The sequence below is a fragment of the Lates calcarifer genome, unplaced genomic scaffold, assembly GCF_001640805.2.
Source record: "Lates calcarifer isolate ASB-BC8 unplaced genomic scaffold, TLL_Latcal_v3 _unitig_2028_quiver_2837, whole genome shotgun sequence".
Classification (NCBI taxonomy): domain Eukaryota; kingdom Metazoa; phylum Chordata; class Actinopteri; family Centropomidae; genus Lates; species Lates calcarifer.
In genome coordinates this window covers 10,001-22,762 of record NW_026115930.1, presented here as the reverse complement: position 1 = coordinate 22,762, position 12,762 = coordinate 10,001, and positions in this window count along the sequence as shown.

Here is a 12,762-nt window from a genome sequence, read left to right as displayed (position 1 = left end):
TATTTTTGGATGAGATGTTTTGTGTTGCACGCTATCTGCACATTTTCTTCTTCCCACTGGGAGACACGCCTCGTCATGAGCTTACACAACACGCGTGTGTGTGTGTGTGTGTGTGTGTGTGTGTGTGTGTGTGTGTTGCAGTGAGCTGTGCAGCTCTCAGGCTCCTGCTCACTGAGGCTATGTGGACTGAACAGTGATGCGTTCACTGACTCCAGCTGTGAGATGCACATTAAACATCTGTGAATCAGCTGCTCTCTCTGGTGTTGGTGTTCAGGTTTTCTGTCGTCCATCAATAATCTCCGTCCACACTAACACACCTGCAAACACAGGTCACATGACCACTCACAGGAAACAGGAAGTAGCCTGTCTGCTCTGCCGTTGGTTGTTTAGTTGTAGCATGGTGCTAGCTAGCACGCTGTGTAAGTTACCCAGAATTTCCTGTTCATTCCTGTTAATTCCCATGGAAAGTTTCCAGCTAGGATATTTCCAATGTTCCCCTTTTTAACTTCTCATGGAAAGTTTCAGGAGTTTTACTGGAAATCAAAACATAAAATGTGTTTATGCAGCAGCTAGCTGCTAAATCAGACATGCTAAATGTTAGCTAGCTAACAGCATTTCACTGAGACATAAAGAATCTGTTTATTTTCTTCAACCTTCATGTTGTTTTTTCTTCAATGAAAGAATCGATTCAGGTTTTACTAAGACAATAATTTACAATAATCATTTACAAATAAATCAAAGTCATAAACGTCATTTTTAAAAAGTGTGTTAGTGTTTATATTTCTGTTTATAAATGAGACTGTTGAAATGAGCCCAAATTTCCAGGTGATTCTGGTAAATTTCAGTGGAAATTTTCCAACTTTGAATATTTATAAAACTCCCCCCCAGCTTCACTTCACATGGAAAGTTTCTGGAAGTTAACAAAGTTCAGTTCTAAACCTGATGGAGTATTTAAACCCACATCATGATTTTCTTCTGTTCTTTGACTGAGGGTAACTGCCCCCCCCCCCCCAACAATCTATTTTGGTGCCTGATGAGATGGGGCTGTGGTCGGAGCCCCTCCCTCAGCAGCAGAGTGCAGGGTGGGGTCTGGTCTGTGGTTTGGGTCTGGTGGTTTGAGGAGGGTCTCCGGGGCTCAGCTAGGAGACCTGCTGCTGCGTTTGGGGTGTGGTGGTGGTGTGTGGTGGATGGGGGGCTCCTGTGGTGGTCGGGTCTGTTTGAGTCTATTTTTAGTTTAGTGTGTCCCCTCAGAGGAAAGTACAGGAGGGGCTGAGGTGGAGGGTGGGGGCTAGCTGGATGATGGTTGTGGACAGATGGGGTCGTTGAAGGGGTGGATCAGGGAGGGTACCATCACTCTGGATCACGGTCCAGAGGATCGGACCGATTAGGAAAACACATGACGAGCCTTTTCCCGTTTTTCATTGTGGAATAAGAAACTGGAAAGAAAAAACAAGACGTTTTTCAATTTTTGTTTTGGAAACAATGAAATCGTAAAACAAAGAACGACTAGTGTTTAGAAATCAGTCACATCGTGTGTTATTTTTATTTCACCCAGTGAACAGTCACACAGGATCCCAGTCACTTAGCACAGCTAAGGCTAATAAAGCTAACCTTAGCTAGCTATCTTTGCTTAGCTAAGTTGAAAACAGACGATGTTAGCTAGCTACTTTAGCACAGAAAAGGTTTGACAGCTGAAACATGAAGATGTGGCTCAGCAGAGAGTTTCCTGCTCATCTCTTTTCACCTTAGCTGGGTGAAGATAGCTAGCTAGTTATCAGAGGAAAACATGTGTTTCAGGATGTTTCAGGGTTTACATTCGAACACATTAACGCTGAGAAAGAGTTTGTTACGTTCACGTCGTCGGTCAGATGATGACTGTTGGTTAAATCTGCTGTAAACTGAGAGCTAACGTTCAAACACCTGCAGCTTCTCTGCTCTCTGACGTTTCCTCGTGTCCTCAGTTGAACTCAGACCGTGATCTCTCCCGCTCTTGTTTACCTGTCGCTGCCTCTGGGACTCAGGTGTGTTATTGTCTGCAGGTTGAATGGAGGCGGGACTCTGACTGAAACCAAACCCTGACCTCCTCACCTGAGAATCAAGCAGCGCACCACAGAAGAAGAGGAGGCAGGTGTCGTTCCAGCTGGAGAGGACAGACGGACCGACCCGAGCCGCTCGTCTGATTGGCTAACGGTCGCTGACACTGCCGCCGTGTCATTAAGTGGGCGGGACCAGGTGGTCCAACTGTTCTCTGGTTAAACCGTCAGAGTCACAGCTTGGAGCTGTAACCACGGCGACAGAGAAGAAGGACGGGAAAGTTGAATCTGAGTTCTCTGCCGCCTCCACAGCAGGTCTTAAGGTGGTTTAGATACGTTTTAAAGGTTGTTTGTGAAGTTTAAATTTAAGGTGCGTCTGAGGATTATTCTGTTTTTATTCATTAATCTGCAGGAACACAACCAGGAACAGGAACTCTGCTTCAGATGCCTCTGATGCTCTCAGCTGCTTTGATTTATAGATTTCATGACACATTTCAAACACCACGACACATCACACACCACATTAAGGTGAGCTCACACTAAAGACTGGACACACACACACACACACACACACACACACACACACACAGTCTTACTGAAATGTCATCAGTGAAATAGGAAGACCGTTTCTCCCCCTGACCTTTGACCTCTCTGCTCCTCTGGACTTCCTGTTGACCCCGTTCCCACAGGGGGAGGAGCCCCACACGCTGGGAACAGTGTGTGTGTGTGTGGAGGTCAAAGGTCAGGAGGAGACGCTCTCACACCTGAGCGGACGATTCAGAGTTTGACAACAAAACAGACTCACAGATAGTGAGACAGACAGAGAGACAGAGAGACAGACAGACAGAGAGACAGACAGACAGAGAGACAGACAGAGTGTGGGTTCCTCAGGCTGCAGTGTTGTGGTGTTGTGGTGCTGTGACATTTTCTCTGTGGTGTTCCTATTATTCTGCTCTCTCCAACATCCCTGTGCAGCAAACAGGTACAGGTAGCTACCTGCTGTTAGCTGTTAGCTGTTAGCAGTTAGCGATGTCTCTGCTCCTACATGGTGACGTTCAGCAGCAGAACAGAGTGAGAAGCAGCTGTCGGCTCATTTTATTTCTTTGTCTTTATTTTATTGCTCATTTATTTATTGTATTTTAACCTGGCCCAGTTCCACAGGTGATTTACCTGTGTCTTTATCAACCAACGAGAACATTTCTCATTATCATGATCATTTACTTGTTTTTATTGTTTTATTGTTTTCCTACTCTGTAACGTGTCTGATAGCTCTTTAATGTTCGTGTGTTAATGGATGTCATGATCGTACTGGCTGCAAAACAAATCTACCTACAGCTGCCCCCCCAACACACACACACACACACACACACACACACACGCTCCCTCCCTGTGAGCTGCAGTGAGTGTCGTCTGCTCTGGGTGAAGTGTGTTGTGTTGCTGCAGGCGCTGTGTGTGTGTTTTCAGGGAGGAGGCTAATGCTAATGCTAACACTTACTCATTATTGATTCAAACAGCAGGAGGAGGAGGAAGCCTGCAGGCCACACACACACGCACACACACACACACACACTGACAGACAAGCTAATTATCTGCTGATAACACCATCGTTAGCATGTTAGCTTAGCTGCTGAGCCTCAGTCTGTGATGGTGAATATTTTTAGCTGCTGCTCTGCGACCAGAGAACACACACACCACCTGCTGAGTGTGGACATGCAGAGGAGCCTCTCTGTGCAGAGACAGGGTTAAACAGGTGTGTCAGCACAGGTGACGTCTCACCTGCACAGACAGGTACGGAGTGGCAGGCAGATGACGCTGATGTTGTGAGTCAGTACACAGACTGAACATCGCTGCGACCCTGTGGTCCTGAGGACAGACAGCGACCTGCAGTCGCTCACACACAGACGTCATGTTCACTCTCAGACCGTCTGAACGCTGCCAGCTGTAAACAGACTGTCTCTCTCTGATCCAGATCCAGATCCTGGAGGCCCGTCACATACCAGGAGGCCTGGTTTCCCAGAAGTCTGCAGGGCTGAGAGGCGGCGGAGGGAACAGACTGTCCTCGAGAAACAAGCAGAGGATTCTCAGCAGGACGCACAGACGGAGGCAGCGCAGCCTTACATGGTCTGTGTTTGTGAGAGGTTCAAATACGCAGGAAACGTGAAGCATGAAAAAAATGAGATTATGAAAGCTGTTTGGAAGCTGCAGACGAACGAGAGAAACTCTGCAGAAGAAAATCTCTGATGACTGACCTGTTCACCTGCTCTGAGTGAGGGTTAGAGTTAGAGACAGCAGCTGCACAGTGACTGACCTGAGATCAGTTCATGTTTCTCTATAAATCCTGTTGAGTGTAAACAGACAGACTGTGCTGGTATTTTCACAGACATCAGACGACAAACATGACATTTCAGTTTCTCCTGTTTCCTCTGAGATCAGAACACAGAGCACTGACTGTGTGTGTTAAACAATGCTGTGAATGTTGAACGTGTCAGCATCTATTCATTCGTCCTGATGAATATATAAAGTGATAAGAGGGTTAAACTCTGCCTCAGCTCTTTGTCTGCTTCCAGGCTTTTGACTTTTGTCTTGGTTGTTTTTCCATTCGTCAGCAGCTCGTTTGTGCTGCAGCATCTGGACGATAAGGACACGGAGGAGGAGAGGAAGTGTCCACTGTTTCCAGGACAAAAGACTATTGTGACTCCTGAGTCGACCTGAGAGAGGCCGCGGTGAGCGGCGGCGAGCGTTCACATCAGGACAACAATACGCAGCGGCGGCAAACAGGGAGGAGAAGAGAGATCAGAGTCAGAGTCAAGGCTGCTGCACACTCTCTGCAGCCCGGGACAAAGACAGGAAGACATTAAGACCTGAGACAGAGCTGGGAGAAACTGGGAGAGGTTCGTCTCTCACCAGGGTCCTGACACACCTGGACTTTTACTGGGTCACACATCACAAAGTCCCAGGGTCATTTATTCAGCCCCACCTGTGCCCTCAGTCACATCGCGTTCCTGATGACCAACAGTCAGAGTTATTATTGTCTCTGGATGACGACGAATTAGCCACAAAAAATCCACATTATCATAATTACTGGGCAAATTCATGCAAATTTAAGATGAACTAGAAAATTCCTGGAGAAATAAGAACATAAGAACACTGCTGCAGAGTTCAGTCTAATCAGCCAATCAGAATCAGCTTCGTCCACCAGAAACTGCTGAGTCACTGGTTGCTATGGTGACCCCACTGTAGGCCCAGGTAGACAACAGCTCAGAAATCAAAACTTCCCATCAAACAAACCTTCACAGCTCTAAAACTACAAGTCCCATCAGCCCAGTGTCTCCACTCTGAGCTCCACAGAGCTTCAGAGCTCAGTTTAACATGGCAGTCTATGGGACTGTGGGTCAGCGCTCTCTGTGTTTGGAGGAGATTCATTCACAAACTGTGAGTCATGTGAATCAGACTTTTATGGTAAAATGTTCAGAGGTGACAGTTAGAGTGATGATGTCACACAGTCTAACCCTGAACATTCCGCGCAATACACACCCATTATAAACTCTGACACGGGAAAATAAAAACATAAAACTTAAAACTGTGATTTCATTAAAACTATAACAGCTATCAACATGAAGATTTAACTGAAAACAGGCTCAGGTCATGTGACCTGTTTAAAGTTTCAACCATGTTTCTGTGTGAAAGTATGAGGAAATAATGTGGCTCCAAAGAGGAGTGGGTTTGACTGTTTTCACAACGACTTCCCATTAATTCCCATTCATTTTCAATGGGAAATTTTTCTCATTTTTTTGTGATTCTTGTCGTCATGGTTACTAAAAACGTTGCTAAGAGACGTAGCACACTGTTCCTGATCGAACCACATGTTTTTCTGCAGGAACAGTTACCCACTGAAATCTGTACGTAGAGAAATAATAATATTGGGTTATAACATCGTGTGTGTGCAGCGCTGTTGTGTGGAAATAATGATCTCTACGGTTCAGACGAAGAAGATTTTTTAAGCTGCACACAGCACTTTTTAGTAGGAGATGTTCGGTGGAGGTTTCCTGTGTCGTTTCATCAGTTTCTGTTTATCCACCAGGAAAGAACAGGAAGCTGTCAGCAGCCGAAACATCCACCTCTGGATGTCACGACGTCTCCAACACAGAGGAGGAGGAAGAGGAATCAGATATCAGCACTCGTCTGTGGAGCGAGTGTAATAACCAGTGTCGTCTCGAGACAAACCAGCTGCAGGAACATAAATCAACGTCGTGTTCGCCTCCGAACACTCGACCTTACATCACATCGTCCTCACAACACTGAGAGGGAAACTGTCTGCAGTCCTGCATGAACCAGGAATCTGCTCAGATATTCTGCATTTTACAAATTAAATTACCATTCAGAAAGATCATCATTACAAAATATTATCAGAATAATGTTGAGGAAAAAGCTGCGAGTTCTCAGATAAAAGGTGTAGTTCTGTCCGGTCTGGTTTTATTAGAAAGAAGTCTTCTGGTTGAAAGTCATAATAAGAATAATCAGCGTGAGTAAAGACATGACATTAAATGGAGCTGAGTTGAGTTGCTCATCTTCTGTTGACAGCAGATGGTTGAATGAGTGAAAGGCTGAAAAATAAAATGACCTCCTCCGTGTTTATCCTGTTGATAATGAGGAGGTCAGGATTATAGAGGGCTGATGGGAAATGAACAGTGGCCTCAGCGTGCTGTGGTGCGTTCACAGTCTGAAGCAGGAATATTAAACTGACAGATGTTCGAAACTCTTCCACTCGCAGCTCTGCAATCTGTCCTCAACACACTGACCCAGGCTGGTTAATTACAAACAGACCATTGGCTGCTAATTGGGAGTCGTCCCCCCCCCCCCCCATGTCAAAGTCTGCTGGGCCTCGCTGGACCAGCTGCTGCCTGTCTGAGACTCCCACAGCCTGAACACATGGAGCAGCAACAGCAGTGACGTTTCCCTGGAGAACAATCGTTATTATCACCACAGCGTGTAACACTGAACACATTCTACAAACCTCCAGTCACTGTAAAATAATGCAGTAAATTTTACTTTGAGTTTCAGTTTGTGATCTTACAACACATACTCGTATATTTTAGCCAATACCTTTTGTTTAGCTGATGCTAGCAGATGGTTTAAAGATCGAAACAGTTTGTTTTGGGTTAGCTAAAGGTTTCAGTTTAGCAGCAGAAGTCATTTGTTTTTGGTTGGAAAATTATTTACTTTGCAGCCAATACAGTTTTGTTTAGCTAATGGGTCAGTTAGCAGCTATAATGTCTTAGCTCAGGCTAGCTAATGGCATATCTAAACAGCTATAACAGATACCTGATTAAGCAACTTGTAAGAGTCACATTAGCTTATGTTCCAATTTAGCATGTAAAATCATTAGCATTAGCAGCTAAAACCGTTGCTTTAGGCTAGCTAATGGGTTAGCTCAGTTTAGCTGTTGAAACAGTTTGAATGCAGTCAGTTAAAAGCTCAGTTGATGAGCTAAAATAGTTCATTTCAGGTTGACTAGTGGTTTATTTTTACTGCCAAAGCTGCAGCTTGATTTAGCTTAGGTTTCAATATAGCAGCTAAAACCATTTGGCTCAGGTGAGCTAGTGACTCAACAACAAAACAGTTTCCTTCAGGTTTAATAACTGTTCGTCTTAGCTAAGAAACTCCCAATGCACAATTAAAATGCAGCTTCCCTGCACTGAGTGAATGATTTCCCTTGCAGACATTATTGTGCAGTCTGTGCAGGACCAGAGAGTGTTTAGACTGCAGCATCCTGATGTGATTATTGATGTGGTTTTATTTGGCTGCAGGTAAACAGGAACTGCTCAGAACAGCGAGTGCCTTCACTGAAACACATGACGTGCTGGGACACGCAGGAGATAATCATTAAATATCCAACAGGACAAAGTGTTCTCAGAGAAACAGACTGAAGCTGTTTGACAGAGAAACAGGTTATTAGGTGTGTGGTTGTAGAGCAGCAGGTCTCAGGTCTGTTTGTCTCAGGAGCCTCAGTAAAACTGTCTGGTCTGTTATTGGTCCATAAGGGAGAGTTGACTGTAGCTTGAACTTGAGGATAATTAGCGTAGCTTCCTCTGAAATGAACTGATTCAGCTGTGAAGTGTTAAACTGTGCGGAGCCTCGTTGTAGCTGCAGCAGCTCAAACCGTTCAGGTGTTTTTAATGCAGCATGAATGAAGATGTGATCAGATGTTTCCCAGGATTCAGCCTGAGTCAGTGTGAGGAGGCTGAGGTTAGACCAGGTCTCTGAGCATCTCCTCAGGTCCTCAGAGGAGGATTAACAAGGACCAGTTTGTGTGGACACTTCCTCTGAGGACGTCAGGACAAAGACATCTTTATTCTCTCCTTCATGTTTCTCCTTTCAGCAGCTTCCTGACCTGAACCTTCACCTCAGACTCACATCTGATCTAACTTTTCTTTTTTTCCTATTTTTGTTTTATTTTTTAACTTTATTTTTTATTCATTTACTTGTGTATTTGTATGTATTTGAAAGTTTTGACTATTTTTCCTTCTCATTGTTTTTAATGTGAATGCATGCAGGTAGATTACCTGTTCACTGGCTGATCTGCACTACATTTCCCATGAGGCCACAGGTGAACAGAGTGAGTGTTGTAGAGTCAGTGCAGGAATGTCTCTCCCTCCTCCTCCTCCTCATATTTCCAGTCGTTCAGAGGAAACCCTCTCCCTCTCTTTCTCTCCCTCCTCCCGCCTCCTCCCTCCTTTACCTCGTAAACAAACTGTAACTGGACCTGCAGCTTCCTCGTCCTTTAACAGCAGAAAGAGTCTGAAGAGTGAAACTAACTGAAGCTTCTGCAGAACAGGAACAACAGAGACTCTGTTTCTTCTGTTTCCTTTTCATGAGAGCAGGAGGAGCCTCTGACCTCTGCAGCTCTGACCGGGTTCAGGTTCAGTCTGGACTCATGTTTAGACGTCCAGGATCAAATCTGGATCAAATGTTTGGCAGCAAAGGACGTCTGTTGTCTGAAGTATTCTGTTACCAGGGAAAGTCCTGCACTCAAATTTTTACTCGAGTAAAAGTATTAAAGCATTAAAAAGTATTAGCGTCACATCGTCAGCAAAGACACTAAAGCTCTGCCCTGGAAAAGGTTCAGTTTTACCTCGAGAAACTCGTCAGAGTAAAAACATCGACTCACTGACCTCAGACTTAAAGTGACTGAAGAAACCTGATGGTAACAGCTCCTGGAACTAAAACAAGACGACAGTGACTGTTGCTGCTATATGCTGCTATAGGCCTAGACTGCCGGGAGATCTCCCATGATGCACTGAGCTCCTCTCTCTCTCTCTCTCTCTCTCTCTCTCTCTCTCTCTCTCTCCACCTCTCTCCACTCAATATGGATTCATATCCCATGTTACATGTTACTAACTCAGTATCTCCCCTTTCCTGTAATATTGTGCTCTTCCGTCTCTCTCTCCTCTTCTGTCTCTCTCTGCAGGTATTTCTGCCTCTGGAGCTGTAGAGTCTGATCTGTGATGACAAGTCCCCTGCTGCTCCTACAACTCCACTCAACACCTGCTGCTAGAATTAGAAATTACTTACACTGCTATTAGTTGTATTGCTGTGTTAGCAGTTAATACTTTAATTATCACTACTATCATTACTACTGCTGTATTACTGGCCTCACCTTACATCTGATATGGAACCTGTGTTATGCTATGTTCTTCTTTCGCTATTCTCTACCCCCTCTCCCCCCATCTCTCCCCCTCTCTCTCCTTCTTAACCCAACCGGTCGAGGCAGATGGCCGCCCACCCTGAGTCCGGTTCTGCTCGAGGTTTCTGCCTCTTAAAAGGAAGTTTTTCCTTGCCACTGTCTCCTAGTGCTGCTCTTGGTGGGATTTGTTGGGTCTCTCTCTGTAAATACCTATTTTAAAGAGTCTAGACCTGCTCTATATGAAAAGTGCCTTGAGATGACTGTTGTTGTGATATGGCGCTATATAAATAAAATTGAATTGAAATTGAATTGTTCATCTTCACTCATTCACATTTATTGTTTATTTCATATGAGCCACACTTTTAGAAACATGACACAACAGAAATGTAAAAGATTTTACACAACAACATTAAACACATTCATCAGAAATACGAGTTCCCAGTCTGCAGATCTCAGACCACAGGGATCACTTTAACTTCCTGTCAGCTCAGGCTGTGAGAACACTGTATTGATAACATATTGTTTTATTGATCTTAGTTCAGTTTTATGTAACAGATGTATAAAGCAGCATAACATGGAGATAAGCATGTACTTGAATGCAGCACTGTGTTTCTGTTTCTGTGGGTTAAAGTTCAGGGAATCAGGACTTATTATTATTATTACTCCCCACGCTGCAGGTTTACAGTCAGAGGGTGGGGGACGTCTGGTTTTTGGGAGGGGGGGTGTTGCTGGTCTGCTGGTCTCCCCCGGCTCTTCCTGCAGGATTTGTGTCGGCTCAGAGCGGCAGATTCCTGCGTGATGACACGACGGTTTTCCAGGACAAACAGTCCTCAGGTTAGTGTTTCACAGAGAGGCAGGAAGGGCGGGAGAGACACTGGAGGAGAGGTCAGGAGTGTGTGTGTGTGTGTGTGTGTGTGCAGGAACAGAGCAGCCCGTCCCGTGCTCTCAGTCTGATCCACACTCTCTGCTCTGATTGGCTGCATGTGTTTCCCAGACAGTGACTTCATCCCTGCCCATACACGGTTCTGGTTCAGGTTCCTGCAGAGTTCTGGTCCTGTTCAGAGCAGCAGTGAGGTCCAGGACTGGGGATGTGGATCAGGTCTGAGTGTCAGTCGCTGTTCCAGAGGTCGACCTCCTCCACATCAGCCTGGGAACACCACCTCTGATGTGCACGAGGACACGGTCGCGTTGGAACAGCTTCAGTTATTTCATGTTTTTAAGGATCTGTGTGGGTTCATTGGTATTTCTCATGAGTCAGAGGGCAGAGAGAGAGAGGGCGAGCGAGGCAGACAGGAACAGAAACAAGGAGAGAGAGGGAGAGGGAGTTAGGGGAAGTCCTGATTCCAGGGAACGGCGTTCACTTCATAGCTGACATTCCTGAACAGTTTGACCTGGTCTCCAGCTGCCTTTGTTTCTGCCTCCCTCTCTGCTCACTGTGGATCTTTCCAGTAAAACATTGTCCGTCCAAAACACACTCACACACACACACACACACAGCCAACAACCTGTTTCCTTATTTGGTCAGAGGCTGAACAGCAGCTGATAAAAAACACTAAAGTGGAAAAACCCTCTGATTCAAACTGTTTTCTGCTTTGACCTTTAAATACAGAAACAAAGAAGTTTCCTTTTACGTGACAAAACGCCCAAAAATGTGACTAAGAATGTTTCTGAAGTAAAGCTGGATATTATCTGACCACCTGACCTTTTCATGTGCTCTTCATCCAAATGTTGGAAAATGAGTTTAATGTGTTTGTTCTGCAGAATCTCATAGAATCAGACGTGTTGTTGTGTTAACATTCAGAGCTGCTCAGTGCTGTTGATTTAACCTGAGTGTGAAGACCGTCTGTGTTTCCCAGATCTCCACAGAGAATTCCTACGACCTGCAAAATCCACAAACCTGAGATGAAGACGCAGGTGGAAAATAACTAAATTTAACTGATGTTTAATTTATGATTTTACAGTCTGCAGCTTCAGGTCCTGTTTAGACAACCACAGTTTTACTAAAAACTGAGTTTTTCCTTCACATTTAAAAAAAAGTTGTGTGTTCACACTGATCTGCAGAAATGACTGCAAACGCAGCAGAACACGGGCCAGTAGGTGGCGCTGTAACATGATGAGTCTGCAGCACAAACACAGCTCGACTGTCTGCCATCGTTGTTGTTTTTCTGTTAGGCTGGAAATATTATCCACCTGTTGATTTGTGACAACTTCTCTCCCTCAGATACAAGTTTGAACAAATGAAGAAAAACAGGTGCTAATGTTAGCCAGCTAACCTAGCTAACGATAGCACCTGCAGGTAGCAGCAGGTCCCTCTGATATCAGCTCTGGTTTTTACAGGTGTTTCCTGCTCTGAGCCACATCTCCATGTTTCAGTCATCACTTCTTTTCTCTGCTGCTCAGCTGAGGTGAATAAAGCTGGTGTTAGCGAGCTAACTTCACCCAGCTAACGTAAAAACAGACGGTGTTAGCGAGTTAACTTCACCAGCTAATGTGAAAAGAGACGGTGTTAGCGAGTTAACTTCACCAGCTAACGTAAAAACAGACCGTGTTAGCGAGCTAACTTCACCAGCTAACACGAAAACAGACGGTGTTAGCGAGTTAACTTCACCCAGCTAACGTAAAAACAGACGGTGTTAGCGAGTTAACTTCACCAGCTAACGTAAAAACAGACAGTGTTAGCGAGTTAACTTCACCAGCTAACGTGAAAACAGACAGTGTTAGCGAGCTAACTTCACCAGCTAACGTAAAAACAGACAGTGTTAGCGAGTTAACTGATAGCTGAGGTGGAGCTGTGTCGTTACAGTTCTGGAACCAGGTTTCAAACATTCAGGCTCAGAAAACGAATGAAAGACAAAACTAGAACTAAAGTTTACAGTTTTATTCAGAAACATTTTAATGAAGCTTGAACTGTGACGACCAGAGACTGTGGCTGAACTGGATTTAATATGAAAGGAGCTGAGGAGGAACCAGTCAAACTTTACTGACAGAGAAGACGTGACACCACAGCACAGGACTGAACAATGTGGTGACACACACCAGAGCTGA